Genomic DNA, 21421 nt, shown 5'->3' on the forward strand with positions numbered 1-21421 from the left:
AAGAGTGCTTTAAATAATTAATTCTAAATAACTTCACGCGATAAAATACTTGAGAACACAATAAGCCGCAAATGAAAGGTAATAAATTAAAACAGCATTGAATGTTCCAAGATTCTGCAAAACAGCAAATCGAATAGGCACCGATTGTTCAATAGCCTCCGCGCCTGTTTCCCAAGAAATATTGATCAATGCGAACCCTCTGAAATTACCCACAATTTATTTAAATGTCTAGTGCTAAGTCAAATACTAACAAACACATAAATTTTATTTGAAATTCATTTCCCAGTCATTTTTTATAAATGCGAAACAATATTTATTTCTTCATCATGCCCTAATTTGGTCTTTAAAATAAAATTCCGTTGATTAGAATGTTTGCATCAATATTTTACAGGAATTTCACACGAGAGAACTATTAAGAAGCACATAAATATCGTGTAATAAGGGATGAACTTCTTGATGAGATTTTTACTTTTAGAAACGAAAAAAATTAATTAATTTTGTTTTCCTTTTTTTACTCAAAATCCGATCGCACGCGAAACCTACAAAAGTTAAACCCAATCATAATGAGAGTAACTTGTTCTTGAATCAGTCAGTGATATTAAAAATTTACTAAATTCTCACTCATTGTAGATTGCACTAAATTTTACTGTCTGACGTTTTTAAGCAACTGAATCATAATATTAAAAAATATCACTAAAGCTGTACAAATAAGAGCATCAAGTTCTTCGATTATATTCTAACAATTAGTAAGTAGAAAGTTACCGGTGAATTTATTGCTTTATCTTGACAGATTACGTAAGAGTACTTAATTTAGGCAGTGAATTTAGGGCTATACGCTTAAATAACGGTAGTTTTCTAAAAGAAATCAGGGTATAAATACTAAAAGGAACAAACGCTGTTTAGAGCAATTGGCGTTAAATAGGTAAAACTTACTGTACTGTAGTTTTGAAAGGCAAACTAGGGCTAATTAGTCAACCGTAGATTTGGAAAGTAAAATTGCACTCGGAGAAGAATAGTAATGTTTTATTTGTCCTTCGAATACAATTTTTCTATTGTATTGCTCAGTTTACTTACTTTACGTAAGTTCCTGTTGCCAAGTTTTGCTTTACTATGCATTTAGTTCATAAACATGTTTCTTACATCATATCATTAGCTCATATCTTCACAATGAAACTAGAAATTAATTTCAACGTACGCAAAGACAGCAGTGCAAAACGTGCATAGCCGGCTGCTTATCAAGAGAATTCTACTCTGGACGAAATATTCAACTATGTATTTTAGTTTGCTCATTATTGTCTGAGTGACTTAAACGACTAGAAAAATTACTAGCTCGCTCAGGGTCTACTTTTGGCAGCTGAATCGCTTGATTGCTTCGGACTTTCAAATTCTGGTATAATAATAGATGAAGTAGTAGCGGTATAAGACAGATTTCAATTAAAAAAAAATAACTCGTTAATAAAAATAGGATTTAAATTAGATTACAACAGGTTAATTAAGATGTGCCTTACATTGCCTGAAGTGAAAATTCTGGGGCAGAAAGATTTACCGTGCTTTGTGTTCATTAAAATATTTCAAACAGGGTGGAAGTATTTCATTTACTACTATTAGTATCATTATCTTGTACGATTATACAATGTGTTTTGCATCCTGAAAAGTCTGGAATAGTGAAAAACCTTCCTTCTTATTTGATTAAAAATTAGTTACATTTTGTGCTTCTAAAATTGTATTTACATTTTAAAAGTCTGATGCACATAATAACTAAAAATATATTTAGTAAGGTACACAAATTATTCCAATACAATCCTCATGTTAAAAATCTAATCAGTTTAATGATACAGAATTGTAAAGAAATTCACTCAATTTTTAAAGCGAGACATACCGAGTTTTAGGTCAGAATTACATCGTCGGAACCTAATGGGGGTTTCTCAAAATACGAAGTGTAAATACATGGTTTAAAAAAACAATGAGAGAAATAGAGAGTAGATAAACAGAAGAATGAAAGGGAAGAAGAGAAAATAAAACCTACTTGGAAAAGATCGTCTTCCAAGATGTTTAAAAGAAAGATGAATTACGCACAGTTTAAAGAAAGAATGATACCGTGAGTTAGTTCAAGGAAAACCAAGTACTCATTGATTTTTTAGAATTTATGGAAGCAAATCTAATAAAATAAATCTAATCCATACCCTGAATCGTATTTTTGGATTGAAGAACTCTGAGTAAAACCTTTTTTTTCTGCCAAAGTAATAAAATGTTTCTCTCGCATTCAGATCTGTCTTGACAACTTTAACCCTTAACTGTCTGCCGTTTCGGTTCGACATCAATGTTGCAGTTTTTGCTGTAGGAGGAAATTTATGATAGATTTGATCAACGACGTGATTTTTTTTATATTAAACGCAAAGGGGTGGGTAATGTGTTTCGAAATTTACTTTTCTGAATTTGATATAACATTTTAAAAATACAATCACACCGATGTTTGTTATGCACGCATTTGCTACAGATGGTTATTGATGTATCGAATTGCAAACCATGGAAGTTTTCGATTTCTTACGTAATCGGAGTAATACAGCGAACGGGTTACATAAGATTATTTCGTCAATTTGTGTGTATAGAATAAATTACGTCAACTTCGGAAAAATGTAAATAAATAATAATAATAAAATGCAAAATATCAACTTCGGAATAAATAGTACATTATAGCAAATTTTATTGAGGCAGATTCTTTCAGAAATTTTCATAGACTATTCTTATTATATTGAATTTTCTTAACTGTTTCATGAACTGTATTATCTTTAAATTATATATTTGAAAAAAAAATTGTGGAAACTGTAATCCAGCAAAAATTTACCTTAAACTAACACGGTCATTAATTTAAAAAATTCACTTGACTACTCTTATGGAATAAATATATCCTATTTATACAAGAAGAATAGCATTTCTGAGAGTAAAGCTGAAACAAATACACCTAGTCAGATAACTATAAAATCAGGTCTTGAAATCTCCAAAAACTCTCTCCGGCTGCTGGTAACTCAGTTGATAACAGTTAAGTATCCGAAGACAAAAAATACTATCCTGCACCTCTGTCGCTACAAGCCGCCGATTCTCTAGCGAATCAAATAAGAGAACGCATGAAACTCGCTGCGGCATGAACTGTATGGGGATGAGACTGAGACAATGAATCTAAATTTAAAAGTATATATACATTTTGCGATTTGTTGTTAAGATTAACGAAGATTAAATAGTAAATAAATAATAACAAATAAATATTAAAATGAGCTGGATCAATAATTATGTTGTTTTATTTTACAACATAACTCAAACAACGTTGCGCAACAACGAGCAGTAAAGTTAATAAAATAAAGCACTCAAGAAATTAATCACAAACTTTACTGTACACAATGTTTCAGGTAAAAGCATTGTTAAACATTTATAATAATACCTGAAACATAATAATAAATTACTCCAAAATTTAACGCACATCCCCCTGACGCGAAAAGTGCACCGCATGCAGACAGTGACAATTTTGGCCACTCTCTTACGCTGCGGAAGGACAGAAGGAAAACGGTTTGTCTCTTTGACCTTATAAGATCAGCTGAGTGCGTCCACGTCACACACATTTCTTTCTTTGCCTTTTTTAATATCAGATTACATGTTTAATGGAGTCCTGATTACATGCACTAAACAGGTTTCGAATTAACAGAATTTATAATTATTAACCACTTAGAAAGAAATGTAAGAACGAAGAGTAAATTTTTCTGTTTCAAATGGAATTCTGAAGTCTAATTTATTTTGTAAATGCTGATGAACATAAAACAAATAATCTAAAATATTTATTACCTTCCCCCTTCTTCTTTTTAATGCAAATTTCTTCTGTTTTGTAAGCACTTTTTTTTATGAAAATCTAAAAGTTGCAGCATTAGCAAAGTGAAAAGAAGTTCAAAATTACATGTGAAAAAGAACGAAATAGTGCTTCAGTTTAAGAAGGAGAGAGGATCTACTATTATTTTTGCATTTCTCATCAGAGAGCTTCAATTAGCCACACTTTACTTTTATTATCAGTTTTACGCACTTTCACGTATTTCGTTTTGCAGTTTTTGGCTGTATGAGAATTTTAACTGGTTTAGTCAAATTAGAGATATTTGCGCATGCTCGTACTCCTTTCCAATTTTTTTTTTCTGCCAAAAAATGCGATTTCTTAAAGGTCTAGATACCGGTATTTTCTATTGAATTACAATTTTAAATAATATTTGGACATATGGCAAATATTATCCTTTTTAAAATTGTAACAAAGATATAATATAAATTATTAAAAAATAGTAACAAAGATATAATATAAATTATTAAAAAATAGTAACAATGATATAATATAAATTATGCTTTATTCAAGGCATTATGATTTATCATAAAACTTTGTAAATTTTATATTGTTTCAATATAAATGGTTAAAGTTCAAGGCAGAACTGTTAAGACATAATTTCCCCTCTTCCATAATTCTTGCAGTCAAGTGCATGAAAGCGTCATCTCCTGTTTGATGAATATTAGCAGTGATTAGTTTCACAGCGACGGAGTCAAAAAGCTCCATTTCGTAGCCCGAAGTACTTTCCTCCGAGCTTCTCAATTATCGAATGAATGCAGAAAGTACGAAGAATGCGAGTTCTGGCGGGATACCGGTTTCGCTCGTTATCTCTAACGCGGGAGTATTGTTGACTTTTGCTAAAAGCCTATTTAAGACACATTGATAGATTGGTGTCTGAAATTAACAGAGGTGTTTACTTCCTGTGTTGTGGGGAGATTTGCATCCTTCACTTTGCTAATTACACGCTGCAAATTACTTACGGCAACACGGTCTCCGTAAACTCGTCGGAGGATTTTTGATCCAAGCCAAATGACAGCATCTGACAGACGTCTGTTCACAAGTTTGCCTTATCGCGCTATCAGGTAAAATTTGCATAAACGAGAAAATAGCACGATAGTTTCTTCCCTAGAGTGTCATTCCAGCCAGAGAGGGTTAGACCTGTTTCTAACATTGTCGTTTATCTCACATTAACCAGTTACGCAAAGAACGGTGAGATAACGACAGTGTTGGGTCACGTACATGCTTGCGCAAGAGCGCATATTAAAGACTCCTATCCTGGCATTTTATGGCTTTAAGTTTCACAGGCTCATCTCAATCTTCGATTTTCTGAGCAGTTTAACAATAAGTGTAGGTTGATGTGTGCTATTTTTTATTTTTGTATTGTAAGAAACTCTGACTGCGCTATTTACATATAAGCATTTTATCTAGCTTTTCAACATCCTGATTAATAAAAGATATAATAGCATGAATTTCTGAGATTTTACACATTATTCATAAATATTTGTCTTATATTGAATTAAAGAGTGTAGTTTTGGTTTTCTCTATCAAACTGAAATAAATAATATCAATTCTGATTAGATTGCATTAAACATTGGGTTTCGCAACCACAGTTCCCAGATGCGAGGCTGTGCAGTTATCTAGATAAACTGCAGTAAACTGCACGGAGAATTTTATTCCCAGCTCACCTGCAATCAGCTATTTCAAGTAAGTAAATACAAACGAAGTTTAATGCATTTCTACGAAATGTTCTAAAAATTAAGAAAAATGTTAAGCTAAAGCAAAACACAGTAATCCAATTGTTTTTGTTTAGATACGTATACATATATGAATGCATTGTATAACTCATACATATGTATATAACAAAAGTTAAAAAAAAAAAAAAAAAAAAAAAAAAAAAAAAAAAAAAAAAAACTATACACCAATTGATTTTTGAGTAAATATTTTGGCCATTTTTGATTTTATTGTTCGCATTTCTGAAAAAAGTTAAAGCAATTTTGATTAACTGTTAGCTTATTTTAACGGTGCATTCTCTTCTTCTTGTTGTTGTTGTCTTGTCCATGTATTTCATGGAAGAATGGTTGCCAGAAGCACCAAGGAGATTGGACTTCTTCTTCCACCCCAGTTTTGAGGGATAGCACCGGGTGTTGGTCGGAGGGTCCCCCAAGCCTCTTCCCTGCCACCAAGCCACACGAAAGGACTTTCAGCTCGCCATATATTTAGAGTGTCCCCAAGCCGCAAAGACACTATACATTTACAAACATCCATATCTTCTCCGGAATTCGAATCCGGGTCCTTCACAGCAATAGGCTCCCTAACCACCATACAGTCTGGGCTGCGTGTATTCTCTTACTATAGTGTATTGTATAATTGTTAGTATACTCTATAATGTTAGCACACTTTTGTAAAGTAGGTTAAAATTAGCATATATTCTTAGTTCTCGTTTCTTTTCATTTTATTTATGAAGTGTGATTAAATACCTCTGAAATTTATTCCACATCATATTCTTAGTATACTGTACTTTGTAATTCCTAATACAATCTTGGAATATTTTAATTTATAACTGTTCGTATACATTCGTAAAACGAGAAGTAAAAATCGCCATTTTAATCTTAGTTCTTAACATTAATTTTGATTAAATAATTTTAGACACCGGGCTTTGTAACTTTTAATTCATTTTAATGGCTTCCGAGCTTTTTGTGCTATATTGTGTAACTATTTGTATACTATGCTTTATTAGCATACTTTCGTAAACTAGGTAAAAAAAGTCATATAGTTCTTGTTACTTTCCATTTTATTTATAAAGTTTTAAGAATGAATACATTCCTCTGAAATTTATTCCACAATATAGTATATTGTAACTGGTAAATTTTAGTATACTCTAAGAATATTTTACTTTGCAACTGTTAGTATACATTCGTAAACTACAAATGAAAATCGTCATTTCGTCTTAGCTCTTGTTCTTCTTTATGAAGTTTTAGTTAGGAATGGATCGATTTTCCTATATGCTTTTCAGCTTTGTTTCTTTTATACAGATTGCTTTAAAACATAATTTAAAATAAAGAAAAATAAAAACTTTCTTGATTAGTTTTAGCGGGTTTATGTTGAGCATTTATAAGTGATATTTCATTCAAACATCCGAACATGTGGAAATATATTATTCCGAATCTTGCCGGAAGTTAATTTAATTGAAAACAAAATTCATTCGAAAGCTGTGGGAGAATTTAAAGCTTTTCTTTCATTAAAAACCCATTACATATTTTCTAATTCCTTTTGTTAAATGCGGCATTTAGCGTTTCACGCGATGCAATAGCGGTTTGAATGCATTCGTTAAGCATAAGGATTCCCTTCGCTTTCGCAACAAACATTAGTTTGTTGGGAAAAATTGTATTCAACTGAGAGTTAGAAATAGGCATGCATGAAATGAATTACATATTTAACATTGAAAGGCGTGAAATCATTTGATGACATAAACTTGCAGAGCGATGACTAAGTCTCTTCAATTGAGCTAGTTAAATGTTAGATATTGCAGAGAATTTAGGAAAGTTGTATTAAATTTATATTGTGTTATAAACCTTCATATATGTGACATATTATACGGCCTCGTGTCTGTTTAATTTATCAGAGTATCAGGACTTTTCAGCACATCTATGCTTATAATATAGTTATTTAAACGATGTTTTTAAATTTAGTGTAACTGTTACATTTTCAAGAATTATAATGCGTAGGAGTAACTGATAGGAAAACATAAAAAGCCTTTTTAACTAATAAGCTATTTTATGTTATTAAAAATATTTTTTTTTGCATTTAACAAGGTATTTTATATTTTTATTCTAGGTTTTTTTTACTTTTCGATAACTCCTTCAGAAATAGAAACTAAGATAGAAACTAAGATATTTTTAAAACCAACGAGAATCGTCTTTAATTAAATATTTTCTTGTAAATCTAAAATTAAGTTAAGAACCAGGCTTTTTTAATTTCTGGACGTAAGAAACGCATGTAAAGTTCCTGTTAGACACTTTATTTTTTGTAACTTCAAGCCAGAAATGAAAAATAAATGTTGCAGTTGCTTTTACGCTTGTCGTCGCATTGTCCTATTGGATTCTAAGCTGAACACAGGAAGAGGATTTCTGTGAGGTTTCCCACTGTTTATGTCCCTTTATTTATTATGTAAGTTTATTTAACATAACTACATGTGATAGTGGTTAATTGTAGGCATTGGATGGGAAAATATTCACCAAAACGTTTAAGCCTTTCCTTACAAATTTAAAATTTTCTTCAGTTCAACTTTATGTACTTTCGACGTTGCATATTACTTACAAGTAAAAGGCGAACTTTATTGAACGAAAGATCAATTATTCTCCAAAACGATATTCATTCCTTTTTATGTGCATATGCAGTATCCATAAAGCTGACTCAGATTGCAGGGAAAAAAAAGGCGATTAATAAATTCGTTATTTCTGTTTAGGCATGAGATTCTTCTTATGCAATAATGTCTAATGCTAATAGCACGATATCTTTCTAATACTATACATATCTTAGCACTCCAATGAATTTTTTTTATCTTTCATGGAAGTCGGGTGCTGGAATACTCTTTCATTTTCTATTTGCATCTTCCTAAAATTCTGATATATTCTGAGATTTCTGTTAAAGAAATAAAAAATACTCCGAAGGTTTTGAGCCTGGAGAGTAAGAGAGGAGACTGTTAAAAACAAATACTGTGTTCTTATAGATAACGCCTTTGATGATATTGCGTAGGGCATTAGCATATAGTAGAATTCAGTTATCCTTTAGTCTTTTTCTGGCTGATTCTTTCAGAAATTGTTACTTTAATTCTTTAGGAATTTGAAATTTTCTCTTTGAAGACAAGCACACAACTTCCCGTAAGTTAATTAATGTCACTCGCATAGCCTTCATTTAAATACTTTTCAAATCAAAGTTTCTGAGATTTATGTGAAATTTCTCATACCTGATCCAAAGAATTGCTGTGAGTTTGTCTCAGTTATAAATAAAACACAGCTTTTAGCAACAGTAAAGATTAAGTAGTAAATTTTCATCAACAGAAAAGTAAATATCTTCAGACAATATCTTGCCACGAAATTTATCGTGGAGCACAACATTGCGTTGGCAAGAGCCTTCAGCACCATGAAGATGACAGTCCAACATCGCCCCAATTTTTAAGGAGAGCGACACGGGGAGGGGACGGATCCGAGGGTCTTTCACCTCCTCTTCTCCTACCATCAACCTCTCGACAGAACTTTCGGCTCACCGTATATTTTGAGTGGCCTTCAATGCGTCACAAACACTAAGCATTTATAAATATCCATATCTTCTCCAGGATTCGAACCTGTGCTCTTCGGTTCGGCAGTTACAGTCACTAATAGCTTTATCGTCTGGGCGTCTTATTCTGCCGTACGACAGTTGATGACTTCTCAGCTCCAGCTGTAGAACATTTTGGGTGCTACTGTCCATTCGTAACTTTGAATGAGACTTTGGTGATTGACCACTCCTGATTCACCCTCAAATTTCATCCATAACGTGTCGATTTGTAACCATTGAAAATCATTAAGTTGTGTTAATGCTCTATCTTCATAGGACGTGTACATCGTTGCAAAAGGTCTCTTGCAGTTTTATCAGCATGCACAAACCTTTTGCTTGTCGTTGTTCAGTCTCTGAACATATAAATACAGATAGAGGTTGCTTAAAATCAAGCAAAATTTTATTTAGACTGACTGTTGAAGGAGGTATTTTATTTTCAGATTATCCTAATTTGACTGTTTGCTAACATATTTTTGAAGAAAACAAATTAAAAATGTATTATGCCAGGTACATATATTTACGTTTTTATTCTGTTGCTATAAAATCTTAATATCAGCGAGTTTTATCATTGAAAAGTCAGTGAAGATCTTAAACAGTAAAATATGCATTTAACCCTTTTCATTATTAGAGAACGCCATTAATAATTATGAAGTGGGTTAATGGAATTTTATGGCGCTGTTTCATGGTTCCTTGAAGCTTATTTTATAAATTGACCATTTGTCGAGTTGTATATACTTAATACTCACAGGTAGTATTCCCTGCAGGTCGTGCTGTGATTTCCATAAAATTATGTTGGTGCCTTTACATCCTACGCACACAGTGGACTGTGAGCACGTATCCATGTTCCCTCCAATTTTCTGTTTTCTCACAGTTACAATGTACAGCTATAAAAATTAGAATGTACATTGGTACCAGGTTTGTAGACAGTTGCAGGTAATTGCAGTGAGAACTTGGAAAAGAAAGTAAAACGCCGAAAGTTTATTTATCTCCGACTAACAAACTTCGACTATTTTTAGGATTTTTCCTTAATCTGTATAATTATTTTTTGCCTGATAGGCAGTGTCAAATGATGCAAAAGCTAGCATAAACAGCAGTGAAGATACGAATGGTTTAACAGCGTCTTTTTCAACTATTGATTGTTTATAAGTATTCTTAAATTATTTTTCCTGAATTACACCAGTAAAAAAATTAATCCTTTCTCTTTTTAATAAATATTTTAAATTTAATTTTTTTGATGTAACAGTGTCTGAACATGTGAAACACTAAACACAGGTAGTTTTTCCATGGTTTGATTCTGGAACTCTCGATTTAACTGGAGACATAGTAAAAGACATCACGTTCAAGATTTGCGAATAATTAAGGTAGTAATCTTTCAGTATAAAATGATAGAGCTAATTCTTTTAAAACATTCTGTAGATACTTACATTGCTAAAACTTATTTAGGTTTCTTAAAAAAAAAAAAAAAAAAAAAAAAAAAAAAAAAAAAAACAATCATTTGTAAGATACTAATATTTAATTGTGTAATATGGAGATTATGAAATATATCTGTTAAGTATCGGTTAATTTTTTAACCCGTTATTTTAAGTACCTTTCCTTTCAATTCTCATTTCGTTTCCCTACCAGAATGCAAATTTCAGGCACGTAAGATATTCAAATTAGGTAGAAGAAAGTATATAATTTGGTGTATTTAGTGTATTTAATTATGGCAAAGCACACTAGGGCTATCTGCCTAAGGGGAGGGATGCCTTCGTGGAGGACTTTCTAAGGGAAACTGGCTCGTATACACGTTACACATGGGGAAAACCACGAAAACACCCATGCAGCCAGCCCGTTCGCGGGATTCGAACCTCGGACCGAACTACCAGTGTTCAGCGACTTTACCGCTCGGCCGCTGGTGGGCCCGAAGAAAGTATATAAAGGAAAGGTTTTGGAGGGTGAAATCAGAGCGTGTTCTGTCTGCTTGAAGACCACGTTGATATCTTTGATTCTCTAGCAATCAGATATCGACGGCGCTGAGTTATTCTTTCTGTTGTGTAGTCAAATTGAATTAATTTTAATTAATTAATCTATTTTACTAATTATTCTTTATCTACTTAAAACTAATAAGTTTATACAGAAAAATATTTCCTTTCTGATGAACCTATGTTTGTTAACTTATGTTAGTTGTGTCAAGAATTATGTGCAATTAAGTATATATTTTCGCCAAAAATGGCGAATTTCTTTGCTTGATTTCAAAATCCACTTTTTAACATCATTTAGCTGAAGGCGATCTGGTTTCACACCCTGTTCCTGAGGGGTTGTTTGCGCGAAAAAAGAGTTGCTGTTTTTTCCGGATGACCTTGGCATCGGTGCGAAGAGGGGTTGAAGTGAAAAAAAATAATTTTTTTGCAGTATTTTGTTCTTAACGTGAATGCATAAATTTCTCTCTTCGTTTGGGGCTTTTTTCAGGAATGTCATACGTGTAGGGCGTACGCTCTGCTCTACTCGGTATTCTGACTTTCGTAAATTTTGCAAGTAATACACTAGGGTTTTACGACGGTCATGTCCTATTTTAAGACCCCAGTTTGTGATGATGATGACTGCAGCAATGATGCAGAATCAGAAAAATCTACGATGTCACTACCTACGTTTTCACGCATAGAAGAACTCTTGAAAAGTCTAACACCGGAGAAAAAAAGGAAAGGCAAAAAATGTCTAACAAGAAGAAATCCGATTCTGAAATAGACCACTAAACTACCCGAGGATCATCTTACAAAATTTATTCGAGAAAATGGAGTAGTTGACCACGTCCTGAAAGTACTCAGAGGCAACATATATGGAAATGAGACAGCTGATTCTGGAAGGTAGAAAATCCGCACTGAAGAACCCTTTGCAGCTGAAAAATCAGAAAAGGAATGACAATCACCTAATAAGACTGCTAAGTTACTCGATGAGCCAAAGCCGATGGAAATTGTATAATCAGACAGATTTCAGACACTCCAAAATCATCCAGAGGGAAATGAAGGAGGAGCCAACTATGAAGAACCGTCCCCACCACTTCCACATGACGGAGTGGATTGGCTAGAAATAGATGAAATTTTCAAGAAAAACTGTACATAGGAGTATGAAGTGCACTAAAGGCAAAATCAATTTTTGTTTATACCAAAACGATTAGGGACTATAAAATCATGTGTCAACATCTACTACAGCAAAATGTTACCTTCCTTCCAAACTCAGAGCGAGAAACCTCTTAGAGTTATTCTTAAAAATGCCCCAGCTTCAATGAAAGAAGAGGTAATCTTTGCCGACTTAGAGCGCCGCAAATATCCTGTACTGAAAGTTAGGCAATTTACTCGCAACCGTAAAGGCAACCTGGAGAAACTCTCCATATTTTTGCTTGAACTTAAGGGAAATGAAGAGGGTCAATTAATTCATAACCTAAGTAACATGTTCAGCTTTAATCTTACCACTGAGAAGATTTCGCCCAGGAAGAGACCCATACAGTGGTTCAGATGTCAGGAGTTCAGGCACTCGCAGTTATACTGTAAAAGACCAGAACTCTGCTGTAAATGTGGAATTCAGCAACGTAGCAACCAATGTCAATTCAAAAACGAAGAAAAAAAATGCGTTTTTTGCAGTGGCAATCATGTCAGCAGCTACGGTTGGGTTTAGCAAGTATAAGAAACGCTTTGAAAGGAAAAAGCAGAAACCTAATTGAATTAATCCAGAAGCGCTGGGGCTTAACTCAAAAAAAAAGTTTCAGAGATGACGATAAAAGAAACTGAACCAGAAAAGCAGAGCTTTATAAAAATTTTCTGCAGTGAAAAAGTTAAATGTAAAATAAAACCCCCTCCTTATGATATTAGCGAAGCGATTTCATGGCTACATGACGAGAAAATTTCGAACTTTTTGAAGTACAGTTATATCTCTCATAGGAGAAATAAAGTCAGCCAAAATTGCAGGAGATAAATTACAAATATGCTTTCCAGCAATTATGACGATGATCAAATTCGCCGAAGCAGATTAATGTCATTGCTTACTAAAATTAAAAATACAATGCTTATCTGAATTCACTACAGACGAGCGGATTAAGTCTGTGACTTTGCAATTCCTGTCGTCTTGGGTTCGGGCCTAGCCCTGCTCACTCTTCGCCATTTTTGGCCTCGGCCCGAAATGGATGATATTGGTACTGGCTTTCGTTCTAGCTTTTTACCTTTTTATTTTATGTTTTCTCCTTCTAGAACCAATATAGAGTGGTAAAGGCCTTCAGGTTGAACACCACTAATACAAGTGATGACAAAGGACAAGAATGTGGTTTCTGTTCACTTTAAAACGGAATGTAAGTGGCTTGGAGCTTCCGATTTCGAAAAGGACTATTTACAACTAAACAACGAGTCAGAATTTGCGAACTTGTGGGTGCCTCTTTACTCAAACTCAGTGTAGCAATTCTCTTGCTTGAATGCCCATTTACGATAGCGGAACTTTGAGCCTAAGAAAAGCATGCGAATTCGCTAGCTCCACTAAAGGGCAAAAATGTTACCCTTTTTTTTAAAATTAATACTGTATATATACACATTTAAATTAACAGCCTAACTGATAAAATTATTCAAGATTTTAAAAGCTAAATATTGCCTCGCAGTATGAAACAAATGCTGTTAAAAAGCTGTCAAAGGAACCATGACGAGCCCAAAGCTTTTGACCGCGTCTGGCATGAGGATCTTATCTTTATGCTGATTAAAATGAATCTACCACGTGAAATTATTTTGCTTCTCAAATCCTTCTTGAAAAACATAACTTTTGTTATTAGGCACAATAATTTTTCTTCTCACAACATTTGTGCTGGAATTTCACAAGGGTATATTTTAGGACCGATCATTTACATTATTTACGCAACCGACTTTCCGAATTTCCGAGGTGATTGTAACATGAAAATCCAGTATATATTCAAACTGATTCATGCTAATTAATACAAAGATAACAATTGTATGCTTAAGGAATTTAAAGGAATTATTTAATGGCGGACTTGATAAGAACACTAAACAATGATAGTTATATGGAGCTTAAAATCTCATCAAAAGCTGGCCGCATGGGAATTTCGAGATTTTCCAGATGTGTAACATAGATTCGAATCATATTTCCCAATAGACCTTCAGTACATCCAGTGCATATTGTAATGAAAATCCAGTATATATTCAAACTGGTGATACGAATTAATATAAAGATAACAATTGTATGCTTAAGCAATAAAACACTGCGAATAAATATTCACATGTATGTTTTATATAAGTGAGTACCAGTCTGAATACGTATGGGATTTGAATGTTTTTTATACTTTTATTTATACCACCAGTTGCTACAGCTTATAGCGCATAATTGGATATAGGTTTTAGAACTATTGTACTTGTATTGTATTTATTATTATTTATTTACTCACAGTGGGTTATTGTTTAAGCATGCAAACAATTTGGTACTTTTCTGTTATCGGGACCAGAGTCAGAAATGTATGTATGTACATATGTACGTACGTGTGTATGGATGTATATAAGTACGCATGTATGTGTGTGTATACACGTGCGTATATGCACATACATCCATGCACATATGCTTACATACATACATTTCTGAATCTGGTTCCGATTACAAAAGAGTAGCAACAATTTTTAATATTTTTGTATTAGCATGCGTCAGTTTGAATATGTGAATATACATTAGATTTAAATGTTTTTTATACTTATGTTATATACATACATATATATATATTTACCTCCTCTTGATAACGCTGAATCAGATTTTAATTGCATTCCTCTGACTAGATTATTTTGTTATTTTTGTATTTTCGTTCTTTGTATTTCTTATGTTTATATGAATATTAGTTGAATTTTACATATTTATGGGAAATTTGAATTTTATTGATTTTTAATTTCATTTCTTTCATTTCTTTGTGGATTTGTTTCTAAATATATATAATGCTTTTTATTTAGATTAACGCTTTTAACGCTTTTTATTTAGAACGCTTTAACGCCTCATTTAACGCTTTTCATTTAGAAAGATTTTTTTAGCACTTTTCTTGTTCTAGATGCAACTCATCAGCGGCTGAGCGGTCAAGTCGTTAACTCTGCTAATTTGGACATGGGTTCGATTCCAAGAATTATGTGGACGTTTCCATGGTTTTTTCCATGTGTAACATGTATGCGAGCCAGTTTACTATAGTAAATGCTTTACGAAGGTATTCCTACCCTTAGGCAGATAGCCCTAGTGTACTTTGCCGTAATCAAATAAACCAAGGCAAATCGTTCTAAATGTTTGTGGTAGGGAAAGAGGGGAACGGTACCCTTGCATTCACTTCATTAAAATGTTGTAAGTCAAAACTGAAGAAGAGAAGGAGGAAAGGGCTCTTGCACGCTTTGCCTAAATTTGCCAAAAAACACGCTAATAAAATTATCTCTCTTCTTTCAAAACGGTATAGTTACTCATGATTTTACGTTATAGAGTGCATGCTTCTTTTATCGAATTCCGCTTTTATGTAATTTTATGTGCTGAAGCTGTCAGTTTAAGTTCCATTTAATACATGTATGAAATTATAAAAGTGATATTTATTTCATGATTTCTGTTTTAAGCAAAATTTCAGTACCATAATAAAATAACACCATGCGATAATTAGAATTACATCTTTGTATATGCTCACTAACCCACATTAGTCGAGATTTTGGGTAATGAAGGTTAGGCACAGCGCCAATAGGTTGGACTGAGAATTACAGGTATGATCTAGATACCTTTGTGACTGGCATCTCTTTGTGGAAAGGTGTATTTACAATTCATCAATCCGAAAATCCTTTCGAGATTATGATGGCAACAATAAAGCAGAGTCATTCGAATTCCATACCTCGGTATACTTTCAGTCAAAACTGAGATGACGCTTAGGTGGTAGCAGTAGGGTCTTTTATGTTAAATCCAATTTATGTTTAGTCTAATTTCAATATATATTTAGCAGAAATAAAAAATGCATATTTTGTTTTTCTTTACCATTGTTTATGTGAGCTCTGTAGCTATACTGTGATAGTAATCCAAACGAGAAGATTCAGACTTCACTCTAATCCGTTTTCGCAGTATGAACAACATCAGCATGCATGAAATGGTCACAAAATGCTTTCTTTTAATATTAACGTAAAGCACTCTGCTGATTGTAACTTAATGAATTCGGTCCAAAAGTCTCTACCACCTGTGCAGGTTGTTTTAATTGTTCTCCACACGGAGGACTCATTCAAAAGGCCTCGCCTTAAGAATGGGTGGCATGATTGATAATTAAACAAAGGGAGAGATTCCAAATTAAAGGGCTGAATATGGGGGGTGTCATGGAAATGGCGAAACGAAGTGCGTTAGTGGGACATATTAAAGTTGTTCTGCTGTCGGATTTGATTTTTATGAGCTAAGTGTTTTCATGCTTGAGAGATACGCTTCATTTCCGATTGCTTTGTTCCAAAATACCAAGTTGCAAATATTCTTCAATTGTTCAAAATTCTTCGGTTCATGAGTAATATAAGGCATATTTATGCACGTTGAAACAATTTAATATCAATAATAATAACAATTAATATCAATAATGTGTAACGGTTTTTAAATAAACTTTAAAAACCGTTACACATTATTTTATTAAAAACCGCTATACATTAATGTGTAACGGTTTGTTATTAACCGTTACACATTACAAATCATATTATTATTATTATTTGTTTGTTGTTTATTAGACATTAGAATGTCATTAGTAAAATATAACTGGTTCTTGGCAGCGTAAAAGAATCCTGAATATGGGCAGAAGGAGCGCTTCAAAGAGTTTAAAGCATAAAAAAACTATAAGCGTTTTTTCGAGCAATTAAATGAATGTTTGATCAGTTCATTACGGTAAGGTACTTGAAGTAATCTGCTTAAAATACGGCTCTCAGCTATGGTTGGATCTAAAATAAACAAACGTGTTATAAATAGTTTTTAATGATAGATTTAAACTGGCGAAGGTGCACTTTGTTTCTCGACAGAGGGATAAAGTATCGCCTTATTATTACTCCTAAGCTTATATAAAGTTTTAACGCAGCATTTGCACAAAAGAATCCTACCCTTTCCACTCCTGTTTAAGCATCTGGAGACTAGTGCTATACAAGTACTGCCTGAAAATCATTAATTTACGAATGCAGCACTTCAGAAAATATATGGATATGAATGTCTTCACTTTTAGAATTGAAAAAAGAAATTACTATATTACAAGGAATACTTTTAGAGTTATTAAAATTTAAAGTAAGAAATATCAAAAATAAAAATTTTGATTTTAATTTATTCTTTGCCATACAATGACTCTCGATATTTTGAATATTCTTACCAATATGCTTTTTACATTCGTAAGAAATTAATTAGAAAAATTTTATAATGATGATTTATAGAAATAAAAGAAATTTATATTTTCGCACATTTCTCTTTAAAAATATTTGTCATTATAATTTCACATGTGCTCAAAAATACCCAGGAAATCCGATAATGAAAATTCAAAATCCTTTTCATGAAAACTATAAAATTTTCATGTCAGCTTATAAGGTATTTCCTTTCTCCTTCCATTATGCCTTCTTGGTGTAACGGTTAGCACACTCGGCGCGTATTCGAGAGGTTCAAATTCAAGTCCTGGTGAGGGCACTGCACATTTTTCACGTCTCTTTCTTCAAAATAACTTTTAGGAAGACTTTGCAGTGGCGCCCGAAGTAAAAGGTAGTGGATGATGATTCTTCACCACCATGATTTGGCGATTGGGTCCCCTAATCCTCAGTTGCCCTTTAAAAGGGGTATTTCCTCTCTCCTTCCAACATGCCTTCGTAGTGTAATGGTTAGTAAATTCAGCGCGTATTCAAGAGGTCCAGGTTCGAGTCCTGGCGAGAGCACTTCTCCTTTTTCACGTCTCTTGCTTCAAAATAAGCTAATGTCTCTGCAAGCTTAAAAAGTAAAATATATTAAATTTAAAAACGAAATTATCTAAATATTAATATCAGTTATTCAAAAACGTTGTAGTCGTTCAAAAATAAAGAGTTTTTTAAGAATTCCCACATTCTTCTGCTCTAAGGGGTAAAGCACAGAACCGTCTCTTTGAAAGCCTTTGCTTTGTCTCCAGAAAAGGAAACTGTCAAATTTTTTTTTTTGTCGTTCTTCGCTGATAAGCTCTACCACAACTGGCATCCAAACTAAAATGCCAGATGGTAATTTACCACCAACATTGAAAATGAAAAACCATAATTACGACTTACTTAAAATCCACGTTTTCAAAAACAATCATTTTGTCTCTCTTCAATCATCCGAAACGCGTAGAGTGCGTTAAGTAAAATAATTAATTATTTCTTTATCCTGAAATTTTTCCTCGATTTGGGAGGTGAATATTCGTATTTATTTATCTCATTTCTTAGACACGCGCTGAAAAAAAAATCAGCATAATAAATAATGTGAAAATACTTTTACTTCGACAGGTAATTAATTACTTTGTGATAAAGAAATATATTTAATTATCTTTAAAGCTTTCTGTTTGTTAGCAGGCAAACAGCAAAGCTTTTTCTTATTGCGTGTATTGAAACAACAATAAAGGGGGGGGGTCGGTGGGATATGCTTCCTAAAAGTTAAAACTTATTCTGCTATTTGAAAAAAAAAATTCTCAAGCTGAAAACTGTGAAGAGAAGAATTACGAAAGGCTTTTAAATTCGCGAGAAAACAGTTTTAAGTGCAATTTTAACACTTATACATTATCAAACGTTTTCTATGAGGAAAAGTGCATGCAATTTGTGCAAATAAGTGAATTATACAATGGCAACCTTTGAAAACAAGAATTTTTAGTGAGCAAACACAGATACCTCGTTAGTATTTCTTATCTTTAGTTTATCCTTCTTTTTAGTGTTTAGGAAAAAGGCTGAAAGGCGGCATAGGGCAGAAATATTTTCTAGAATCCCTCATTGTTTACAAAGAATTACGAGCTTGAGTCTAACCTTCTTTCATTCCCTTTCTCCACTTACTTGAGCCCACCAGCGGCCGAGCGGTAAAGTCGCTGAACACTGGTAGTTCGGTCCGAGGTTCGAATCCCGCGAACGGGCTGGCTGCATGGGTGTTTTCGTGGTTTTCCCTATGTGTAACGTGTATACGAGCCAGTTTCCCTTAAAAAGGCCTCCACGAAGGCATCCCTCCCTTAAGGCAGATAGCCCTCGAGTGCTTTGCCGTAATCTAATAAACCAAACCAAAACAAACCAACCACTTACTTGAAGGATAATGAAATAGTTAATATTGCCCATAAATCTGTTGATTTTGTTGTTTGAAATCATGTCTTTATCCGGACATCCTAAAAATTACTAAGGGGGCATTTTATGTTTAGATGGAAGTGCTTCTGGGACGTGAAAGTCAACAAACCTGTGGCCCGAGGCCTATGAAATCTAGAAAACTCACGGAAAAGAAAAAGAACTTCTACTCATTTTACGAACTGGTCATTCAAGACTCGTTCGTCACTACTTGTTAAATGCTTTAAATGGTAATAAGTAGAGTCTGATTTTTGTATGGCAAACGGAGCACGTGCAACTGGTCTCCATTTTCGAGGGGGCTTCTAAATCTTTGGATAGTACCTAAAATATCTAAAACTTTTATGTATATTTTCAATTCTAGGGCATCTGATGCACTGAAAAATTTAAAACAGGGATTCTTCGTAGCAGTTGTCCCTCGGCGTCCTGTTTTATTAAATCGACCTCTGGTAATAAGCGTGACATTCGCTGTTATTTTTATATTGCTGTATTTTAATTGAGTTTGCAGATTTCCTTACTTAGAGTTTCAGATGTTTTGAAAGTGATATCTTGCCTTTTAAAAATGTTTCATTTTTTAAAACTATTTTTATTATTATTTCATTGAGAAACAGCTTATTCTGATGCTTTTGGTTTCAGATAATTTTAGCCCTAACTTTGAAAGGTGCATTTTAACTAAAGCGGTATTTTCTTGTGTTAAATATTTCCTGCGTTTTTACTTTCCGTCAGCTCCACCAGAAATATAATTTAAATTAGTTTAACAAGTAAGAATATAAGCTTAAAGGAACAGTATTGTTAGCTTCGCCCAGGCAGTATCTCTGATTTTACCTTCCAGAGAGCTGTGATGAGCTTAGCTTTCATCTTAACTACATTAGAATGTATACGATTACAGGATCCGGGTGTTCAGACTTTAATTTAATATGTAAATAATTGAGATATTCCTTCCGCACATTCTTGTTAAACATTATAGTTTTCTTGTAACTTCAAAATTCAATGTAAATAATTAAGTACAAATAAACGCTTAATTCAGAGTTTAAGACAGGACGAAAATGATTAGGAAGTAAGCTTTATATTGTATAGTACTGGTGTATTTTATTAAGGCAAAGCACACTAGGGCTATCTGCCTAAGGGGAGGGATGCCTTCGTGGAGGACTTTCTAAGGGAAACTGGCTCGTATACACGTTACATATGGAGAAAACCACGAAAACGCCCATGCAGCCAGCCCGTTCGCGGGATTCGAACCTCGGACCGAACTACCAGTGTTCAGCGACTTTACCGCTCGACCGCTGGTGAGCCACTGAAGTAAGCTTTATAACTTAATCTATTGACAGAGGATTCATATAATTGAAATATTTCATCGGCTGACATGAATAGCAGGTATAAAACTGTCACTAAATTTCACTGTACTGAAGATATTTATAGAAGTTAACGTCGCTTTTTGATTATTTTTCTGCTTCTTCTACAATCCCTAAAAAGTTAAAGTGTCATAAAAAACTTCAGATTAAACTTCAGATTACTACAAGTTACTGATAACTTGTAGTTTTGTTTGTAAAATACAAAGCACATCAAAACTTTAATAAAAGTTTCATTTTCAGTAAAAAATACAAAAAGGTTTATGAATGTGCTATTCGATTTACGATTGTTTTAATATTTTATGACTACATGATGTTCCTTATAAATTTTTTATGCTCCTTTTGAATTCTTTTTAGCCTCAGAAGCTTGGTTTATTCATTTTAAGAAAGGAATATTTAACATTCTTGAATGAGATATTGAGCATTTCCTTTGCTGGTTTTTTTTTAAAACAATTATGCGGTTTGCATCGAAACTAATTAGGTTGTCGTACAATGAAATGTAACTTTTCTCCCAACTCGAACATTGCAATGAAACGCCTGACTGAGGGCTTGAGCTATTAGAAACACCTTGATCTTTCGAAATGAAACGCAAATTATTAATCAAATAACGTCTGTTGTTT

At 33.3% G+C, this 21421-nt stretch overlaps 1 protein-coding gene across 4 annotated transcripts in view; it reads left to right on the forward strand.

The window, feature by feature from the left end:
- Positions 1-21421, forward strand: part of LOC118196632 (neuropilin and tolloid-like protein 2) — a 444544-nt gene that overhangs the window by 17342 nt on the left and 405781 nt on the right. For 2 of the 4 annotated variants that reach the window (XM_085807316.1, XM_085807311.1), the window contains exon 2: positions 5432-5557. The exons of the other annotated variants lie outside the window; for them this stretch is intronic. The gene's annotated coding sequence lies outside the window, so the exon portion shown is untranslated. The remainder of the gene's footprint in view (positions 1-5431; positions 5558-21421) is intronic. 4 annotated transcript variants of the gene reach the window in all.

This window comes from Stegodyphus dumicola, chromosome X1 (assembly GCF_044657685.1).
Source record: "Stegodyphus dumicola isolate Sdum_Otavi_A_Nest chromosome X1, ASM4465768v1".
Taxonomy (NCBI): domain Eukaryota; kingdom Metazoa; phylum Arthropoda; class Arachnida; order Araneae; family Eresidae; genus Stegodyphus; species Stegodyphus dumicola.